At 62.2% G+C, this 19,887-nt stretch overlaps 1 protein-coding gene and 1 long non-coding RNA gene across 3 annotated transcripts in view; one reads left to right on the top strand and one right to left on the bottom strand.

The window, feature by feature from the left end:
• The window catches only part of KIRREL1 (kirre like nephrin family adhesion molecule 1), an 86,436-nt gene that overhangs the window by 40,763 nt on the left and 25,786 nt on the right, over positions 1–19,887 (top strand). The gene's annotated exons all lie outside the window — the stretch shown is intronic.
• On the bottom strand, positions 7,704–14,658 carry LOC131814338 (uncharacterized). Its single transcript, XR_009347280.1, has 3 exons — positions 14,480–14,658; positions 13,453–13,559; positions 7,704–8,008 (listed from the first exon to the last, which is right to left on the bottom strand). It is a non-coding gene; the product is annotated as an uncharacterized LOC131814338 (long non-coding RNA).

Here is a 19,887-nt window from a genome sequence, read left to right as displayed (position 1 = left end):
CGCGTGGAGGAAGAGACGGGGCGCAGAGGGCTGGCTCGCTGGGGCACGCCTAGTTGCCGTGGGGGCAGTGTGGCTCCGAGGTCAGGGGCCTGCTCTTTGATGCCGGAAGACCTAGACTTCAGCTCTGCTTTCCCGCCACAGCGCAGTGGACAGCAGGCCTTCTGACGTGTATCTCTCACCCGCCACCTTGCCGTCCGTGAAGCGAGGCTGGTGATAGGCCTTGTGAGGGAGCATGGGGAGGGCTCGGTGGCACAGTCCACACTGACACTCACGCAGTGGGCCGGTGTGAACGGGACGTCGTCCTGGCATAGGCACCGGGCCCCCTGCTGGGAGCACACGAGTGGGCGCGACGGACGGGACCCAAGGTGGCATGACGGGAGGTGAAGCCCACTGTGTGCCTCCCATGCCCCATGGAGACCCTCCGTGGGTGGGGCGGCCCGCTGCACTGTCCTGGAAGGCCATGCCCGGCAGCATCCATCCTCGGGAGACACCCGCTGTCATGGGAAGTGGACCGAGTGGGCTTCCCTAGATGAGGGTGGCAGTAAAGCTTCTAGAAATCACAACACTCGTTCTTACGTGTTCCATGTTTTTGAAGTGCCAGGCCCTCTCTTCGTGCTGAGCTTACAGCAACCAGCAGGGTGGGGTGAGTTTGAGTGCGGCCCTTTCTACCTTGTGGATCTTGGAAGGCTCATATCAGGGAAAGAGACCAGGAGTAAATTAGGAAGTAAGGCATAAGGTAGGCTGGAGATTGGTATGTGTTGGAGGAATAATAAATCCAGAGAAAGGGACCGTGGAACATCAGGGGGTGTGGCCTGATCTGAAGTGGGGTGGTCCCAGAAGAACCCCCCCAGAAGGCAGTAGAGCCGGGTCTGAATCAGGAGAGGAGGGAGCGGGTGCAGACAGCAGAGGTGTTCCAGGCCGAAAGAACAGCATATGCAAAGGTCCTGAGATCCGAGGGTTTCTGCTGCGTTTGAGGAAAATCGAGTGTAGATGTAATGGAGTGAGCAGGGAACAGTGGTAGGAGTAGGCATGTGTGTGCGTGTGCACATGGCGCGTGTGTGTGTAATCACAAGGGCCCACGTGCACTGCTCTGGGGTCCTGAGTTGGTGCACAGTCCGCAGGCGGAGGGCATGGCCCCAAATGAGTGTGAGAGACCCCGGGCACCGCACTTCTGACCACGGCCACCCTCAGGTTCCCTGAGGAGCTCACAGAACCTCACTGGGAAGGAGACAAGTCGGGACCAAGCAGAGGAGAGGAGCCCCACATCCGCTCCCTGGGGAGTTAGGCCATCTCCCTCCAGGCACATGGAGGAGGCCAGCAACCAGGAGCCCCCCCTCAGCATCCAGTGTTTATTGGAGTGTTGTGAGTGGCTCGCCGGCCTGTGGTGGAACCCCCCAAGCCCTCCTCCTGCCCCTGAGGCCAGCAGGTTGGGCTGGTACCTGTGGCCCTGAGCCGCAGCCCCCCAGCCCCATGGCTCGTCTACCTGTAGGACCAGCCCCCGTCCAAAGTCACTTTCTTAGCACAAACCCAGCTGTGGTCCAGCAGCCCACAGACACTCTTCTCATTGGAGAAGTCCCCAGGGTTTACAGCCTCTGTCCCGGGAGCCCAGGAAGAGGGTCGGACAAGTTACTGCGGGACAAGAACCTTGAAGGAATCAGGAGGACGTGTGTTTTCGCTGAACGCGACGGGCAGTGCGGGATAGGTTCTGAGCGGACAAGTGTGATATCATTTCTGTTTCAACAGGGTCACTCGGGCCGCTGTGTTAGGACTAGAGGTTGCTGAGAGGACCAGGTTCAGGGGACGAAGATCACGAGTTCCATTTTGGAGAGAAGTGTGAGATGCCCATCGGCCACCCAGGGGCAGCTGGGAGCGAAGCCGACTGGCGGCTCTGGCCAGAGCTTGAGGGAGAGGTCTGAGCCAGCCAGGGGCGGTGTGCTGCGGGGAGACGGCAGGGGCAGGACAGGGGTGGGCAGCCAGCGGGGGGCTGGGATGAGGCGGGGGGAGGAGGAGCAGGAGAGTGCCCGACCCGCGAGCCCAGGGAGCAGCCGTCCGCCGTAGCCAACGGTGCTGACCCATGCAGCGAGGTGGGGACGGAGGCGACGGATGATGTTGGATGTGGCCCCCCGAGGTCCTGGGTGACACTGAGCAGGGAAGCCGGGCGCGACTCTCTGGGAGAGTGGGAGGGACCCCAGAGGCAGCTGTTCTCCGAGGGTTTGCTGTGACCAGAGTGGAGAGATGGGGCAGGGGCTGGGCCCACGGAGAGGTGGCTGCGGGGCCTCGGCGCCTGTGGAGAGTCCCTGGGCTGTGTGGTCCTGAGAAGAGGAGCCTGCGGGCCGCGCCCCAGCTCTGCTTGAGGGCCGGGAGCTCTGTCGGGAGAAGCAGATTCATTCCATGTGACTCCAGAGAGGGGACCCGGGGCCGGTGGTTCGAAGCCGCAGAGAGGAGGCAGCCGTGCAGGCAGGGGTGAGAGTGACAGGGGCCAGCACCTGCTTGTTTACTCACTGAAGAGAGCTCTGCCGTGTCCCCGCCATGTGCCGGCCGAGTGCCCGCCATGTGCCTACCGAGTGCTCGCCGTGTGCCGGCCACGTGCGTGATGCCAACCTGGGCAGCCGGCTCCAGCCCCACGGAACACACGGCCTCTCCGGCTGGCAGCGGGAGCGCGACAGGGCTGGGGTTGCCTGGGGAGATCAGGCTGTTTTCTAGGTGGCTGAGCCAGGTAGACACCCTCGTGATAAAACCCAGGGCAGAGGTGGGGGCCCTTTGTCCTCAACCGCACGACCTCACGATCACTCTGTTGTACAGTGGGTTGACTGAGGCCCAGAGCAGGAGGCCTGGCTCGAGGTCACCTACCGGGGCAGAGGCGGGGCTGGGGCTGTGACCACGCTCAGAGTCCCCAGCGCACACCCCCCCAGGGCTGCCCCATGCTCAGCCACGCCGGTTAGAACCCGCTCTCACCAACACACCCACGTGCTCTGGGGCCAGGGTTTGGGTCTGCGGTGGAATGATCCGTCACCCGTGGCCCCTCCCCAGTGTGGCTCCGCACGGCCTGACCCGGTCTTTCCCTCGACCCTGCTTTTCGGGGCTGTTACTGCCTGGAGCGCTCGGAGCCTGAGGGAGCCTTAGCACCGCGCGTCCTCGGGCTTCCGGCACCAGCCCCCCCACCCCCGGTCTGCGGGCTCCCTGGTGCTCACGACACCTGTGGGGACCCCGGGTCAGAAAGTGTGAGACGCGCACACTGAGTAGGAAAGCGTTAGGACGGGGGACAAGGAACCATCAGAATGGAAGACGTGCTGAGGCTCACGCTCTGTGAGGAAACACTGACGTCATCCCCGTTTTACAGAGGCGCACCCCGAGGTTCAGAGACGGAGAGCACACGGCCCCGGGCTGCACAGGTGGCCACCGAGTCAGCCGGGTCAGCCCCCGGACTCCTGCCTGTCCCGAGAGGGAATGGGAAGGGAACCGACTAGGAAAGGCTCCCGCTCAGCGTGGCCTTTCCGAGCCTCTGGTGTGCTGAGCCTCGAGGGAAGAAATAGACGGAGCCGCTGCCCCCAGTGAACGCCCAGAGGCCCAGAGGCAGACTCGCGGAGCTTCAAAGCCGGGAGGCATCTCGGGGCTGTCCTCCAAATTGGGACACAGAGAGCGCAGAGAAACGCCTACGAAGGGAAAGGGAACACTCACCTTTGCTCGCAGACAAAAATAACATAAAACGCACAAGTCAGCAGTTCCGTGCGGGCCCTTAGCAACGTGGCCACGCACCTGTCACAGCAAATATGCATGTGGGGTGGCGCCCCTGGCTGGAGGCACGGTCTTCGCCCCGCGGCTGGGGGGGAAGGGCAGGGGTAGGAAATCGCGGGACATCGACCCAGGGCACTGGCTGCCTTGAGAAGCAACGAGCAGACCAGCTGGGGAGCGGGACTCCCTCTTGGGAGAGAAGTGTCCGGTAAGGCCGAGATGCTACGGCGTGTGGCCCCAATGCCGGAAAAGCTTCCTAGAAGAGGGGGCATTTGGGGTACGTTGGAGAGGAAGACTTGGTTAGCAAAGGAGGAGACAGAATTAATAAAAATATATTTGCCAGGGGAGGTAAGGACGGATTACAGCCGCCGTCCTCAGGGCTTGCAGTCACAGGGCTGGGAGCTCAGGCGGGGCCTTGGCCCAGGAGGAGGAGGGGGAGCTGGAGAGGGCAAGGTGGAGGCCGAGGCCAGAGTTTCTGGAGGACCATGCCGGAGCGGCAGTGAGGCCGGCCAGTCCCTCAGCTAATTTGAGCTTCCTTTGAAGTCACTGGGGAGCCATTGGTGGTGGTGGTGATAGTAGATCTGTGTCTTAGGAAGATCATTCAGGCCACTGTGTGGCGAATGCATTTCAGGGGTGCGAGCTGGAGGCAGGGAACTGATCAGGGGTTGTTGCCATAGGCCAGGGGAGCCAAGATGGGGTTTCAGCCGGGGGGGGGGGGCGGGTGTTGGGGGCAGGGATGGCCGTGATGACCGAGCCGCTTCAGAGGGTCCCTGGCACGAGGTAAGCAAGGAGGGGTCTGTGGTGAGCGCCCACCTGGACTGTGGGTGGAGACGTGGCAGGGCCAGTGGGCAGAAGGACCAGGACACCAGGGGGAAGGTGCTCGGGCCACAGCAGCCACGGTCTGCCTGTGACCACGGACTGAGCTGGTCCACGTGCTGGGGAGCACTCTCTGCAGGCCCTGGATGGAGGCCCTTGGTCGTTGTCCACAGGAGGGGTCGGGGGAGGGAGGGCTGGGTGGGGGGGAGTGCAGAGGTGTGCTGCGTAGCTGGAGACAGCGTCCAGAACACACGTCCAGGATTTCCTGGCTCCCAGGGGCTCGGATCCCCGGGCAGCAGCTCAGCCTCGTGTGCTGTGGCCTCCTGGCGGGAGTAGAGGATGAATCCCAAGGCCCTCGGTCCCGGGTTCTGCAGGGCCTGGGGGTATCAGAGAAAGGGCTCGGAGGCCACCAGAAGCAGGACGATATTACTGACGACAGCAGGAGTCACTTAACCGTGAGAGACCACTCCACTCGCAAGAGTCCAGGCGTCCAGTGCTCACAGGACTCTCGTGGCGGCCGGCGGGATGGAGTCGGTCCCTGAGCTGTGCTCCTGGTGTCCGGCTCTGTGGCTTCGGAGGATCTGCCTCACCTCTCTGGGCCTCAGGCTCCCCGTCTGTGAAACAAGAGGGTTGGGTGACGTCATCTGTGGTCTTCTCCAGCCGTAACGTTCCAGGACGTGGGGCAGCGGTCGGACGGCGGCCGTCCAGTTCGCCCACCCCTGCTCTCGCTATCTTATCTTTTTCAAGCTTTCCCTTCTCGGATTCCTGACAACGTGACAGCAGGAAGCCCGGCCGGGTCTGGGCAAGGGGCCCACGGGCAGTCCGCTCGCGCTCACACACTGAGCCTGTGCTCATGCTGTTCCCTCTGCCTGGAAGGGCGGCCCTCCTGAAGCAGGGGACACACCCAGCCCGGCCCCTGGCGCCGGTCCCCAGCTCCTGACACCCGCAGTCACGGAGGATAAGCTGTCCTGATTAAGGGTCACACAACAAACGGCCTACAGGTGCGGCGCCGTCGTCCGAGGAGTGATGGCTGAAGCACTGGCTGGGCGGCTCGCTTCATGCCTGCACCTGAACGCGGCCAACAGCCACCCCGGGGCCCCAAGGGCACCAGCATGGGAGCAGGGCCGTCCCCTCTGAGGGCCACAGCCTAAGTCAGGCTCCTGTCTTGCTTACTCTCCCCCCGATATGGGTAACAGATCCCCCCTTCAGTGGCCGGTGACCCAGGGGATGAGATGCTTCTTGGGATGACCTTGGGCGATTGCCAAGCTGCCCCGACCCCGCCCCCCTCCAGGAGTCTGGACTTTTCCCACCGCCCAGTGACCCCGGCTGAAGACCGTCCCCGCGGATCCCACGTCCTCCGGGCAGTGCGTACTCTCCATCCTGCATCCCTGCGATTTCTCTCCAGGAGCTGCAGCTCCCCACGGAGCCGGCCCCTGGCTGCTGGCGGGGCCACCCGCCTCCTGCTCCATCATCCCCTCCGGCTGACAGGATCGAGCCCGTCCCGTGACTGGGTAGGGCAGCGCGGACCCGGCCCAACCTGCTTGTGTCTTCTGTCTCTCATCAGAGCCACATGCCGATGCCGCCGTCCCCCAGACATCCTGCCTCGGAGTCTTGTTCTCCTTTATGGTCTTCCCGGGGGAAACAGGCCAGCCCCGCAGTGAGGCTCCCGTCCTCTGTCCCTGGGACGCCTCCCACTCTGCAAACCCCGGTCCCAGGGCTCTGGCCTCCCTGGGAGGCCTTCCCTCACCTCACCCCAGGTGAAATGGACTCTTTTTCTCTCTGTGCACCCACGATGTCCCTTCCATATGTTATCACCGTGCCTGTAACCCCGCGAGGCATTCACCCGTGGCAGTCGTGCTCCCATGTACGTTCTCTGGGGAGCAGGAAGCAGTGGGATCCCACGGCGGACCCCCAGCCTCCAGCACGGTGGCTGAGGCCCTGGAGGGTAGGTGCAGAGGAGTGAATGCAGGACCTGCCACAACCTGACCCCAGTCCACCTGCCCCGTCGTGGGTCCCATAAGCCGTAAAAATGTGGTACCTTGTAATTGCCGTGCACATGTTGTTTGCAAGTACAATGCAGGGGATTATCACTTTAATCCCGACAACCTACCCTTGCACAAGTCCCCCGAGCTCCCGCCCTCCCAGACTCTTCCCCACACACGCCACACACATTTGTCCCCAGTGTTCTTCCTGCCTGGAATCGCTTCACCTCTGTATCTGCTGGGGGGGGGGGGGGTTGTGCCCCTTACATAGTCTCTGCCCAAGTCCCTCTCCTCTCTCCCCACCATCAGGATTAATCATGTGTCTCCTGAACACCAAAGCCCATGCCTGGCCCGAGCCTTATCTCTAACTGAAGCTATTTATTAGAGACGCCCCAGGAGCTGGGCTGTGCCGTATTGATCCCCTTATCTCCGCGGAACTCAGTAGAAACTCTGGCACACAGTAGGTCCCCAAGACTTGTTGCTGCTTTGTGTGAAACAGAATTGAACTGAATTGTTTAGCGTTCAAGGTTCTCTCTGGCTTGGCTGGAACCAGAGGCAGAAAGTTGTTCGTGGTGAGAATGGGTCGGATCCTGGGAATCCTCCCGCATAAGTTACGAGATTTCTTGCCAACCAGTTGCCTGTGGATGTCGGTGGAGGCACCATTATTGCTATTACTGAGTGTTTTAGTATCGCAGAAGCATGCTGAGCGCAGAGTGGCGGGCCCGTGGCACAGGACATTTTCTGCGAATGGCTCTCAGGGCCCCCACCGGTCCTTGGAGGGCCCCACCCTCTCGGGAGGGGGCGGTGCCAAATCCGTGTCCCATCCGGGCCATGCACTTCACGGAGGAGGCTGGGGGCGCAGGGAGGGAGGAAGGGGCAGAGCTGGAGTCGAAGCCCGTTCTGGTTTCCAGCCCAGGTGGTTTTTGCTGCCATCTCTAGGAACGTCTGTCCCGTGCCAAGCTGTGAGCGTTGCTGGTCGTCCTGCCTCCTCCGTTCTGTCCGATTCAGCAGATGTGTCTTGTACCGAGTGTCTCCTGCGAGGACCCGTGTGGGGCGGCTGGGCCTAGACAGGGGGGAGGACCAGGTTCCTGACCCGCTCACCGCCCACACTGTGGGTGGGGCTGGGTGTGATGGGGCCCACGGGGGCCTCCCCTTAGCAGAGGGCGTCTGCGCGCGCGTCAGAGGGGCTCTCCTGCTGCCCCCACCCCCGCTCCTGCCGCCCCTGCCCTGGGTTTCCCCTGAGAAGACCGTGCTGGAAGGTGGGGCTGGTACTTGCCACTGGGCCGGCAGGTGGGAAGGGGCTGCCCAGTCCACAGTCGGGAAGGTGGGAGCCGGAGAGAGCCCGGGCTCGGGAAGGGGAGGGAGGCTTCCCCACCTCCTTCTGGAAGAGCAGAGCTCACATCCTGTGTTTTGGCGGGCCTAACAGAGCTGGGGTTTCAAGAGACGGGGCAGGGAGCCCGGGGCCCTGAGGCTGGTGTCTGCGGAGAAACCGAGGAGGAGGAGGAGGCCAATCCGCAGCCTCAGCGCTCCCCCCTCCCCCCCCTGCCCTGCAGAAGCCCCCTCCCCACCCAGATGTGGCCACCCCTCCCTGTGCGCGGGCTGTCCAAGCACCGGCTCGGGAACGCCAGCCCGCTGTTCATTTGTGGGCCTTGCAAATACTTTATTGGCATCTCGTGGTGTTGAAAGTCATGTAATTATGAGCAGAATTTATATGTCGCCAGGGCTGCTGGGCGGCCTCCCCGCGTCTCCTTCCAGGCACGGCAAATATTGAAGGCTGGCCTAGAAAAGAATCAAACCCACCCGCCTTTCTATCTATGCACCCTGTAGATAAGGTTTTAATTGAAAATTGGTTCGTCTGTTCCCTCTGCCTAATTACAAGCTGCCCACATTGGCCCCGCGGCGCCCGGACGGGGGCCCAGCGCCTGCAGGCGGGAGCGGGATGGGTCGCGGGAGGGCCTGGCCAGGACAGGCAGCCTCCGTCCCCCACATCCACCCCTGGGCCCTTCTTGTTTCTTACCCAAGAGTCGGGCCTGTCCTTGGCGGGCAGGGCCGTCCCTTCCAACCCTCCTTCCCCCTGGTACCGTGGCTGGCGTCCTGCAGTGGGGGCAGCGCCCAGCTCCCTGGCCTGCTTCTTCTTCCCTGTGCCCCGAGGCACGCCCCTCCCAGCCCAGCTGGGCAGAGCCAGTCCCTGCCAGTCCACGCCCTTCCCTCGTGTGCCCGGACCACTGCTAGGCCTCTCAGCCCCTACCCACCCTGGACCACACAGTCTGCTCCTCCCCAAGCGAACCTGGACCCTCCTTTCCTGGGAAGCCCCTGCCGTCATGACCTTCTGGATCTCCTGCCCTTGTGTCCATCCTGGGGACTTGCCTCCTCCGTCAGGCTGGAGCCTCCTCCACCCTCGAATTCCTCCTCACCATGCAGGATGGGGCAAGACTGGTGGCCTGGAGCTAAGGGGCCGGGTGGGGGGCTCAGCCTGCCCTCTGCCAGGGTCTCCCAGAAGGTGGGAGAGGGAGGGTCCGCTTGCCTGCCTGGTCGGGCCAGCCCCGGGGGGCAGGGGAGTACGGGCGCCCCCGGGTGCCCCCGGCCTCCACCCTCTCAGCCCCGGTCACGTGTCGCTGCTGTCACACGCGGCTCTAACAATAACTCCCGGCCTGGGAGCAGGAGCAAAGAGCCCCTTCCCAGCTCCAGCGGGCGGCTGTGAAATATGATTTCTGAAGTGTTAATAATGCATCGCGTTTGGATGGCACTTTACATCTTGCCGAGCGGCTGGCGGGGCGGGGGTGCTGGCTGCCGGCTTCGCTGCAGGACTTCTCAGGAGCACGGGTCTGCTCCCTGATACCTCAGTTTCTCTTTCTGAACCAGGAAGGAAGCCTTCGGACTTGGCCTCCCGCCAGGGCCTGGAGGTGCCTCCCCTGTCCCCCAGCCCCCGTCCCCCCCCCCCGCACCTCTCCTGTGTCATTCTTCTCCCAGAAAGCCCCCAGCACTCCTGCTGTCACTCGCAAGACCTCGCCACGCGCCTGGTGTCGGCAGAGCTGCCACTGACTTGGGGGGCTCTGGGTTTTGGCTGGGGTAGGGGCCTGCGTCCCAGGCACACCCTCCCTCCGCGTCTATGTGCAGGGTGTGGGCAGGCTGCCAGGGCTTCTGGGGGAGCCCAGCTAGCTCACCTCTCTGGACCTGGAGGGTTCGCCCTGCCTTGTCTTTGGTGGTCTGCTCGGAGCCCCTGGGCCTGCAAGGTCCCTGACCTCCCAAGAACTGGAGCTTCCAGCCCCTCCACCCCAGCCTCTGTGGCTTTCACAGATGTGCAGGAAAGGACCCTCATCTCTTCACTGCTTCCCAGGGCTTTGCACAGACCTAGAATATTCCCTTCTCTCCTTGTCCTTGAGCTCTTTCCCAGCTATTGCTCCAAAGGCTTGGAAAATCTCTCCATCTCCCAGCCCACATCCACAGTCACCGCTTCCAGGAAGCCTCCCAAGAATGATCAGAGGGAAAGGCAGGACGTGTCCTGTTACGACAGGTCGCCCCACGTTCTGCTGCCGTTCCCGGCCCTGGCCTGCTGGAGAGTTGGGTACTGCCCTCTCTGCGGCACCGGCCCCGGGAAAGGTCACGGGAATTCTCACTCCATAAAACTGTGCTCGTTTTGAGATCTGGATTTCTAGGTCCCAGAGGCCCCGCTCTGCCAGCCCTGTGTTTGCCACAGTTTGGACCTTGGTGTCCTTGTGTGCAAACGAGGCCATTGGAAAGGTGGTCAGCGGGGGCTTTACCCTTTGACGACACTCCTACTTCCAACAACCCCCTGGTGAGTTATTAGGGAAAGAGAAGAAGCCCTTTGATAAGCATATCGTTGCCTTCGAGCGAGTGGGGGGCTGTGTTTCTGGGGGTGGAGGGCTTGCCCATGCTCTGTGACTCCTCCGCCACGACTCCGGCCCTGGGCGCGGCTGTGGCCTGGGGGTCTGGCCCCGAGTGGAAGCGCCGCGAGGGCCGGGGCCGGGGAGCCCGCGGACGCTTGCCCGCCCTCCGCCGTCCTGACTCCTCTCCCTTCTCGCTTGCTGGGAAGACGATTCCTCACAAAGTTTTCCCAGTGGGTTGCCCTGCGCGGCTGTTCAGCTGACACCATGGCTGACGAGTTATTAAAAATCCTTCATTATTATTCCGTGCTGTCTCTCTCCCTCCTCCCTCCCTGCCCTGCCCCAGGCTTGCGAGGCCTGTGGCTGTCACTGAGAAATGCCCCGAGGCCCCCAGCCAGGGGGAGGCCGTCTCTTCCACTCCCCCCTCCAAGGGCGTCCCCCGCAGAAGTGGCAGCTGGCCGGCGGGGGGGTGGTGGTGTCCCACCCAGGCCCAGGGACTCGTGCTGCTGGGTTCCTGACCCCACTCTGGCAGGACTCGGGGGGCTGCTGTGGGTGTGTGGGTGCACAGGTTCTCTCAAGACCTGGTTGGAGCGGCGTCTTGCTTCCAGAGACACCTCGGAGGCGTGCCCGCTGCAGATGATGTCTGGGACCCGACGCTTCATCCAGTGGAGAAGGAGTGACAGGGCAACTCCATCCTCCCGCGGCCTGAGCCGGGGCTCCAGGGCCAGCTCGTCCATCACCCCTGCCAGTAACCAGATTTGGCTGCTACAAGAACAGAACAGAACACTCAGCTCCTGTCCCAGCCTTGGCCCTGGGGTCCCGGGAGGAGCACGGAGGGGCAGGGCCCAGGGGGAGGCCCCGCTCCTGAGTCAGGGGGCCAACGGTGGGGTCTCTGGGCCACTCAGAACCTCCGGGGCACCCTCTTCACTGTAGTGCCTCCACTGGGCACCCCAGGAAGGGCCACTAGGCCCTGTGTCTGGGCCAGACACGCAGGGTCAGCATCGCATGGGAAGCCGTTCAGACTGCATCCTGACCGCAGTCCATTCATGATCTGTGGACTCCTGTCTGCGAAGTCACCTCTCAAGGTCAAACTCACTCTTCCTGGGGACTTGGCATCCGGGGTCTTGGCATCCGGGTCCTCTCGTCCTGTGTCTAAGCCTTGTTCAGCCCGTCTTCCGAGGGCAGAGAGCTCTGGGCAGCCGGCTTCCAGACAAGCATAAGCCTCCGTAATTAGCCTGAGGATTCAGGTGCCCATGTTCCCACCGTGTCGCGGCCCCCGGTTGAGCTGACCCCGTCGTTCGCCCGAATGCATCGTCCCCTGACCAGGGGTGTGAGGCAGAAGCAAACTGAGGTCAGACGGTTCATGAAGCTGCACGAGGGTCGGCGGCCCTCGGGATTGAGGTGGGCGCCGGCTGGAGCCGGGGCTTGGAGCTGACCCCTGCTCAGTGCAGCACGGAGGTCGCAGGGGGTCAGGCCTGAGCGGGTGACCGTTAAGGGCTACTGTTGCATTTGGCTTGTGCCCTCACGGAGTCAATAACCCTCTGCTGACGACTTCACTTCTGCTGGGCGGGCGCCGAGGGAGCCTGAGCCGTCGGCCTTCTAGAAGCTGGGGTTCTAGCTGGAGCTTGGGGTTGAGTGGCTGCTGGGACTAGATTCTGGTTGGGACCAGTGTGGGCGTTGAGGTGTGCTGCGGTCATGTGTGGGGCTGGTGTGGAAACCAACACAGCCCGGTGTGAGCCTTCTCCTTCCTCCTGGGCTCTGCTCCTGGCCTCTCCCCGCCGTAGCTCACCCCGGCTCCCGAGGCCCCCCGGATGGACTGGAATCCGTTTAATGACAGCGAACATCTGCTGACCCTCCCGGTGTCCGCCGCAGCTCCTGGCCCGCGGCTCCTCCTCTCGCCTTCCCTGCATTCCCGACTCCCGCTCCCTGCTCTCCCCCAGCTCAGTTCTGGAGCCTCTGACCCCTACCCCGCCCCACCCCTTCCTCTGCACCAGCTGCCCACCTGCCCCGGGCTCTGTCCCGTCTTCTGGGCTCGGAATCTCTCTGACCTCCGTGGAGCTGTCGGGGTTCCGAGCCCCTTCCTCTTTGTTCTATTCTCCCGGGCCGCAACGCTGCCTCTCCTCCTCCTCCTCATCCTCGGCTACCCGAGTTCAGAGAGCCGTCTGCTCCCTCCCCACTTTTCCTTGAGAAATTCCTTTTCACTGCCCCTCATCAGTCCTGTGGGGCATATGCCTCGGGGGACACTGGCCCCTCCCAGCTGCCCACCCAGGAGCCAGTAGTTTTGTTAGGAAAAGTCGTTTCCGCCGCGGACGAGGTGTCAGGGACTGCTGGCGTGGGGCACAGAGTAGGGACATGCCTCCCCCCACCGATTCGGTCCGTGGCGGGGCAGGGACCCCTCCCCATTCCAGGTCATCCCCCCCCCCCCCCAATTAGCCTCATGCCAAGATCTCAGGAGAGCCTTGGGAAGAAACATCTAGAATCACCGAAACACAAGCCAGACTCTGCTCCCACCACCACCTTCCACGTCACAGAACCTGCACACAGACCCGCTGAGGGCCGGCTTTCCGGGGGCCTCTCTGTTCCCCGACTGTCCTCCTGCCCTCCCCCCCCCCATCTTTCCGTCACTCTCGGAGCCCTCCTCCCCGGAGAACTCCTCCCGCCCACCCCATCCATCCTGGGGGGGACGGTGAGCTTGATTGGCTCTGATATCCAGAGGAGGCCTAAGCTGCTTGTTGGCATGCACGGCGCCCTGTCCCCCTCACTGGGAGATAATCGAGGGGGAATATTGGCTCATCCGGGAAACGAGGTGCTAAATTTGTTGTGAGATTGGTGTCACAAGCAATCAAAGGGAACGGCGAGGGCTGGGCAGCAGAGTGAGGGATCGTCATGTTACTGCAGAGAGCAGGGGCCGTGGAGGCAGAGGAAGGAAAGAACCTCCCCCCCACCCCACATTGCCCTGGACGGGGGCGACACAGGGAGACCGAAAAGGGAAAGAGGGAATCAGGAGCCGAGAGCGTGGGAAGGAGGAGGCAGGCTGCTTTCTCCAACACCCCTACGCCTGCATGCCTTACCCTTACCTCACGCCGCAGACCCCACCAACCTCCTTTCCGTGGTCCTCGGTGAAGCTTTATGAGTAGCTCCATCGGAACATGCTCTTGGCTTCTTCCCCGGAGTCGGGGCGGTCCTGAGGCAGACACAGAGCACGGACCGAAGAGACAAGTGAGCAAGTTGTTGAGAAGGGCTCATGTGGGAAGATGAGGAGGATCCAGACCCGAGCAGCTGGTTTGGCTGGGGTGGGATGGAGAAGGCCACACTTGCTTTACAACGCCTCCGGGAGGACTCCCTGGAGGAGGGGACGCGAAGGGTACTAGGCGATGGTAGGATGACTGGCAGGTACACGGGTTGCTCCCCCTTTCTGTTAAGCACTCGCCTCCTTCAGAGCTGCTCTGGCTTCTGCAGTCAGTGTGCACAGCCAGACGGACCCTTTCGTGGCCTCCCAGTTGGCCACCACCACTGCGTTCCCCACCAATGTCCTGTGAACTTCCGGCAGGCTTAGAGGACTGGCTTGGGTCTCCACTTCTGCTGTCTGTGGCCATTTGTGTCCCAGCTGAGAAGCAGACTGACGCAGGAAGGACAGGAGCCATCGGGAGCAGACAGACCCCAGAGTTTGCCGCCCACTGACAGCCGCCATATTGGGAGCCCGCGCCCCCAGCCATTAATTACAGAGCCTGAGCCTCTGGACTCCCTCGGCTCCTGCAGCAAATTAACATTCCGTGCCCCTTGCACGTGGGGGATGAACCACGTTAGATCGATTCAGCTGCCAGTTGGAGCTGCTTTACTTTACGCAGGATTGATCCAGGTGACCCCAGCTTGGGGCTCCAGAAGCAACTTTGCGGGAAATCTTTTTAATGGAGATTAATTGGAAAAGCCTAGAATGTCCTAGTCATGGTGGCTGCATATCAACACTGGTGTAAGACACACAGAAGCGAGCTCATGGGACACGTGGACACACGCAAGGACCCACGTGCCCCCCGAGCGCACATGCACACGTGCACACGCCCCCCCACGTCCCCCCAGACAGCCGCCTCACGCCCCCTGACCCACCTGACGGGGCTGATACCCTGCAGCCCTCGGACCCGCTGCCACCATGTCTGCTTCTGTCTTTCTGTCTAGACCTCTCTTCTGTCTATGTCCAGTCACTCTCTACAATGAAGTTTCTGGAGGAGAGAGACATGCCCAGAAGGAGACACTGTTTAATTTTTAAAGCGATACGACCTTAGTTCTGATTTCTTTCAGTGCCTGAATTCCAGCCACTTCCAACTGCTCACTGGTCTTTTATGTCTCCCTGTCTTGGCTCCCGCTGCTCCCTTTGTCTGGAGTGCCCTCCCCCGGCTCCCTGGCTGTTGAAACCCTTCTCGTCGTCAGGGCTCAATGCACTTGTAGGCAGTAAGTGTGCATTTATTGGATAGCCACTGTGTGCCAAGCGAGGCGTCCGACGTCCAACCTGTATGAGTGGAGGAGGCCAGAGCTCACGAAGGCCAACGCGGTGTGGGTCTCGTCCCAAGGGAAGGCGGGTGTGGACGTCAGACACGTGGAAAAGGCAGTGTTTGCACTGCTCTACGCTGCTTCCCTCCTGCCTCTCCTCTGTTCGGCGCTCAACAGGCTGCATTGCCTGGATGGCTGGATGCGTCTCCTGGCCTGTGCGCGGGGGGGCAGGACCAGCCCAGAGCCCAGGACAGGGCTCGCTCTGCAGTAGACACTAAGGACACATTTATGGAATGAATGGGTAAATATTGAATTGAATTGCATTGACTTTGGGCTTAGTTGCTTTATCCACTAATTGTTGGTTAAGATCACCAAACAGCAAGCATTTATGGAGCACCTACTCTGTGCAAAGCCGTTTTGTAGTCGTCTCTTTGGAAGGGATGTGCGTGTAAGATTATATCTGTTGTCTCTGAGAGTTGACAACCTAGTCTTGTTGAAAAGGAACCAGAATAAAATACAGTATTGCCGCAGACAACACAACGGCGTGTCCAGCACCCACCGCTGACTTGTTGAGTTTCACGATTAACTGCCCTGGGACAGAAGTTTTCCTTCCTAGACCCTTTCAGGGACCTGTTCTTGTCCCTGTCCCCGTGCTTTGTGCAGAATTTCTTCCTCTAAACTTCGGTACTGCAAACCATTTCAGTCTACCTTGATCGAACCGTTACAAATTGATCATTTGATAGGTGTGCGTCGAAAAGGGGATGTGTGAGCGTGTGACTAGAATCCTAAAGCGCCAGGACTGGAAAGAGACCTTACACACGACCCAGAGCACCTCCGGAACGTGGCTGACAGGCGATCTCCCTCCCTTGTCTGAACACCTCCAGACGGGGGAGCACACGGCCGTGTGCCGGCGCCAAGCTCTGCGGATACAAACCTCTCTTGGGAGCCGCAGTCCCTCAACTTGGGCGTGGGGGCTGGTAGCAAAGGCCTGGGCGGGGTCCTGGGAGACCCCTGTGTCTGCGGAGGCAGCCTTTCTCAGAGACGCTGGTGGGGAGCCGGGGCCGGGTTGGGGGTGTATGTCCACACCCTGTGCCTTCCGCCTGGCTCCTGGAGCCAGACAGTCCCTCGGGGGCTGCTGGAGGCATGTGCGAGGTCATCCCTGAGGAGCCCAGCTCTGGCCGGAGATAAACTCTAACACTGAGATCTGCTGGGCTCTTTCTTTTTTAATTTTGAGGGGAGGGGGTGTGAGGGGGGCAGGGGTCAATAAAGTTCGTTCCACTTAGAACTGGACAGGTGTCCTGACCAAAGAGCCCCTCCCTGGTGACAGAAGAGTGAGGGTCCCTCCGGCTCTCCATGTCCGGGTGATGGGGGAATGCCCGCCCTTGCCCCCGCCCGCCCCTGTCTTCTGGGCTTCTGAGTGGATGCTGTTGAGTCTGGACACCTTTCCTGAAAGCCCAGGAGACGTCTCTGGAGGGGGTCTGGGGAGCAGCCTGTGTGTCTTCCTGGGATGTGAGCCTGCCGGGGGCTCTGGGGGCCCCACTCCGGCTGCTCGCAGACTGTACTCGGAAGGAGCCACGTTCATAAGAGGGCAACAGAACGTTCCAGTCGGCAGAGAAGTAGAGATTGTTCTTGTCTGTGGGGAGGCCCTGTGGCCGCCTGCCGGAGGGCCCCGGGCAGGGAATGGGGCTGGACCCCAGGACAGGCAGCGTGGTGGGAGGTGAGGCCTGGCGCATTGGGGGTGAGGCCTGGTGCACCAGTCCTCCCCCAGAGAAGGTGCCCGAGGAGGCCTGAGGAGGGAGACGGTGCTTCAGTCACTGGGACCATCTGCTCCGTGGGGAGAGACCAGGCCTGGCCCTCAGCCGCCCCGGAGACGCCTCATGCTCTCGCCCTCCACCTCCCTGGCGAATCTCTTCAGAAATCCCTTCCTTTTCTCAAGGATTTCCCTCTTTTCCTTTGACCTGATTGCTTAAGGCCTCCAGACAAGGCCGGAGGATGGGCTCCGACCCTCCCCTCGCCGACCGGCCGGCCACCTGCCTCTCCCAGATGTCTCAGGACTGTTTCTCCTGCCCCCTCACCCCCCGCTCCAGCCGTCTTCCTAACTTCTCTCCCATAACTTGCCTCTCGCTGCCCCTTTCCCTCCCTTGGCTTAGGGAAGGAGGGTTTCCAGGGAAGGGCTGGGCGCCCCCTCCTGCTCGGCCATCCGCCCACGCGGGATGAGCAGGGTCTGGGCGGCGGCAGACCGGCCTCGGTAGCTGGGAGCCTGGCTCACGAGCCACCGGGGACTCGGAACGGGTCCCCCCCGAGCACCTGTCTTAGCTGACCCTCCGTGTCTTCAAATGAAGGTGTGGCGTTGGTGATCAAGGCCCTGTCCTACTCTGACCTCCGGACTCTCTTTCGGATGTGATTTTCTCCTTTCCTTTTCCTGCCTCGTTCCCTTCTCTGTCGTGCCCCGGCGGCATCTGAGCTCCTTCCTTCCCGCCCCATGAAAGAGTCCTCCCCGCCCCCCGTTCCTGCCTCCAGCTGCCACGTCACCTGCCTTGCTCTCCGCTCTCTGTCTGTGGTTGTCCTCCGCTCCCGTCCTCTGTCGCGGTCCGTGTCTCTGCTCCTTTCCTCCCACCGCATGGGCCTGGGGACTGCAGGGGGTGGGGGGTGGGCAGCAGCAGGTGCAAGACGGGGTCAGGGTCGGGGCCGGGGCCGGGGCAGAGGGCCCACTTGCTCTGCTGCCCTGCCCCCAGCTCCTGGTGCTTGGCTCCGTGTCCTCGGCCTCTGGCTCCGAGACTGTCCAGGCCTGATGTCCTCCTCCTGACCTCTGTCTGTGTGCTGCCTCTGTCTGTGTGCCTTCCCCTTATCCTCTGTCTCCTATCAGAGCTAAGTCCTCACCAGCCACCTGCCTCCTCTCCCGCACTGCCCGTCCCTTTCCCACTGAAGCCAGATTGGAATTCGGTTTTTCAGCAGAACCGTCCTCCCCCGCCCGCCGCCCCCCTTCCTGCTCCCGCTGTCATACCTGCTCCAGCCAACCCCACTTGGGCTCTCCGTGCCCTTGTCCTTCCCGTAAAACATTCTCAGGGGCCCCTGCCAGGGCACATTTGCATAGAGTTGTCAGATCAGGTCTGGCCCAGGTGTCACCGGGCTGGCAGGACGGAGGGGGCTGGAGGTCCAAATGGGAGTGGGGGAGGGGCGTGTTTCCAGCTGCACCTGCCAGTCTTTGTTAGTCCGGGAGCTCCAAGTCCTTGGGAGTGGGCCTGGGCTGGCAGGTCGCTTCCGAGACCAGGACGCCTGCCTGCCCTTCCCCCTCCCTTTCCCCACAGCGAACCGCGCGGAGGGGAGCTCAGGAACGCTGACGGGGAACGCCTGGCGACGGAAGCAAAGTGTGTCCTTCCTTCCCTCTGCTGGGTCACCATCTGGGTCTTCTGAGCCGCTGTCCTGGTGTCACAAACCCACAGACCTCCCTCCACACCTGCAGGGGGAAGTGAGGGTGGGCGAGGTCTGGCTGAGGCCCCAGGAGGGCCCGCGATGCCGGAGAATCCTCGAACGTCAGAACCAAAGGCCCTGAGGAGCCCAGTGCTCAGCAACCTCGCTTCACAGTTTAAGGAAACCAAGACCAGAGACGCGATGTGACCGCCCCACAGTCACACAGCCAGATGGGGGCAGAGGCAGGACCAGATAAGCCCACATCCCTTGACTCCCGGCCCAGAGCATGGCTGTCCCTCCCCGGCAGGTAGTGCCAGGCCAGTTCCCCTGCCTCTTTCGGATTTCTGTTCCTGCTTCTCCGTGACTAAGCCAGTGGCCCAGACCAGTAAGCTCAGGCTCCCCGTCTCTGGGAGTACCGGCCAGGCCCCGGGGCCCGTCTCCGCAGCCAGCCTCTGCGGTCTGCTCAGATGCAAGGAAACCGGGCCAGATTGTGGCCACTTGTAAAATCCCATCTGGTCCCTGGAAAGATTCCCCTTCGGCCGTCCCCACCATACCCCAGCCTTGGAGCTGGGCATCCGGCTGGCTCGGCCAGGCAGGCGGCAGGCGGAGGCGGGCGGAGGAGACAAGCCATTTCTGCCTGTGGCTTGGCGTCCAGGTGGGAAGGTGGGGAAAGTTGGTGGGTCGGTCGTCAGGGCAGGGGCGCCTGCTGCCCAGAGCGACGTTTTAGCTTCACGTGGTGAAATGACTCCTGGCCGGCGGCAGGGCTGGGTGGTGATAGGCAGAAGGTTCGCCAACTTGCCTGGGGCTTCATCCGATCTCCGTAGCACCTGGTGTCTACTCACACCTGAGTTCCCCGCGGGGGGGCTTCCTGACCCCTGGTTCCTCGCCTGTCAGAGCTTCTCGAGAGCCACACCACATTTTGACATTGTCTGATTCTGGGCTGGACTCCGAATGCCCCAGGTCAGCAGAGCCCAGCCCCCACGCCCGTCAGCGCCAGCGGGGAACTTCTGGTCCCAGGGTCCCGAGGCCTCGCCTGTCTGCATCCGTGTGTCCCTGTGTGCTGCCTGGCCTTCGGTCTTTCTCCCCGTGCCCTTGCGCTGCCCGCCCCAGCCGGGGCCCCTCCTGCCCCCCCTCCCCCCTTCTCCCATCTTCTCTTCTATCGAAAGTGCAAATCTCTCTTTCCCCTCTGCCGGCCCAGCCTGGAGAATCGCAATCCTCTTTTCTCGGTGAGATGAGAGAAGCCTGCGGGGGGGCTCTCCCGGGCTGTTGTATTTTTCATGGATCAGGAAGGGAATGGCTGGGCTGGGGGAGAACGTCAGGGGAGGGGGATGAAGGGGCAGCGGAAGATGTGAGAGCGGGGAGGGGGGCCGCGTGGCAGGAGGAGGGGTGGAGTGTGGGGAGATTTAGTTCCATCTGAAAGCTGTCGGTGCGAATCAAAGGCTTTCCTTTGAACCAGCAGCAATCTGGAGTGCAGAGCGTGGGGACCGCTCCGCCCGGGGGGCTCATTACTGCGCGTTTGATAAATCCGGGGAGACGAGGCCTGGCCTCCACCAACCCCTCTCCTGCAGCCTGGCTTCCTCAGCTTCCTCCCGCACTCGGCCCCAGTCCCTCTCTGG

The sequence above is a fragment of the Mustela lutreola genome, chromosome 14 (genome assembly GCF_030435805.1).
Source record: "Mustela lutreola isolate mMusLut2 chromosome 14, mMusLut2.pri, whole genome shotgun sequence".
Lineage (NCBI taxonomy): Eukaryota > Metazoa > Chordata > Mammalia > Carnivora > Mustelidae > Mustela > Mustela lutreola.
Note: the sequence above shows the minus strand (reverse complement) of the source record. Positions and strands in the feature narration are given on the sequence as shown.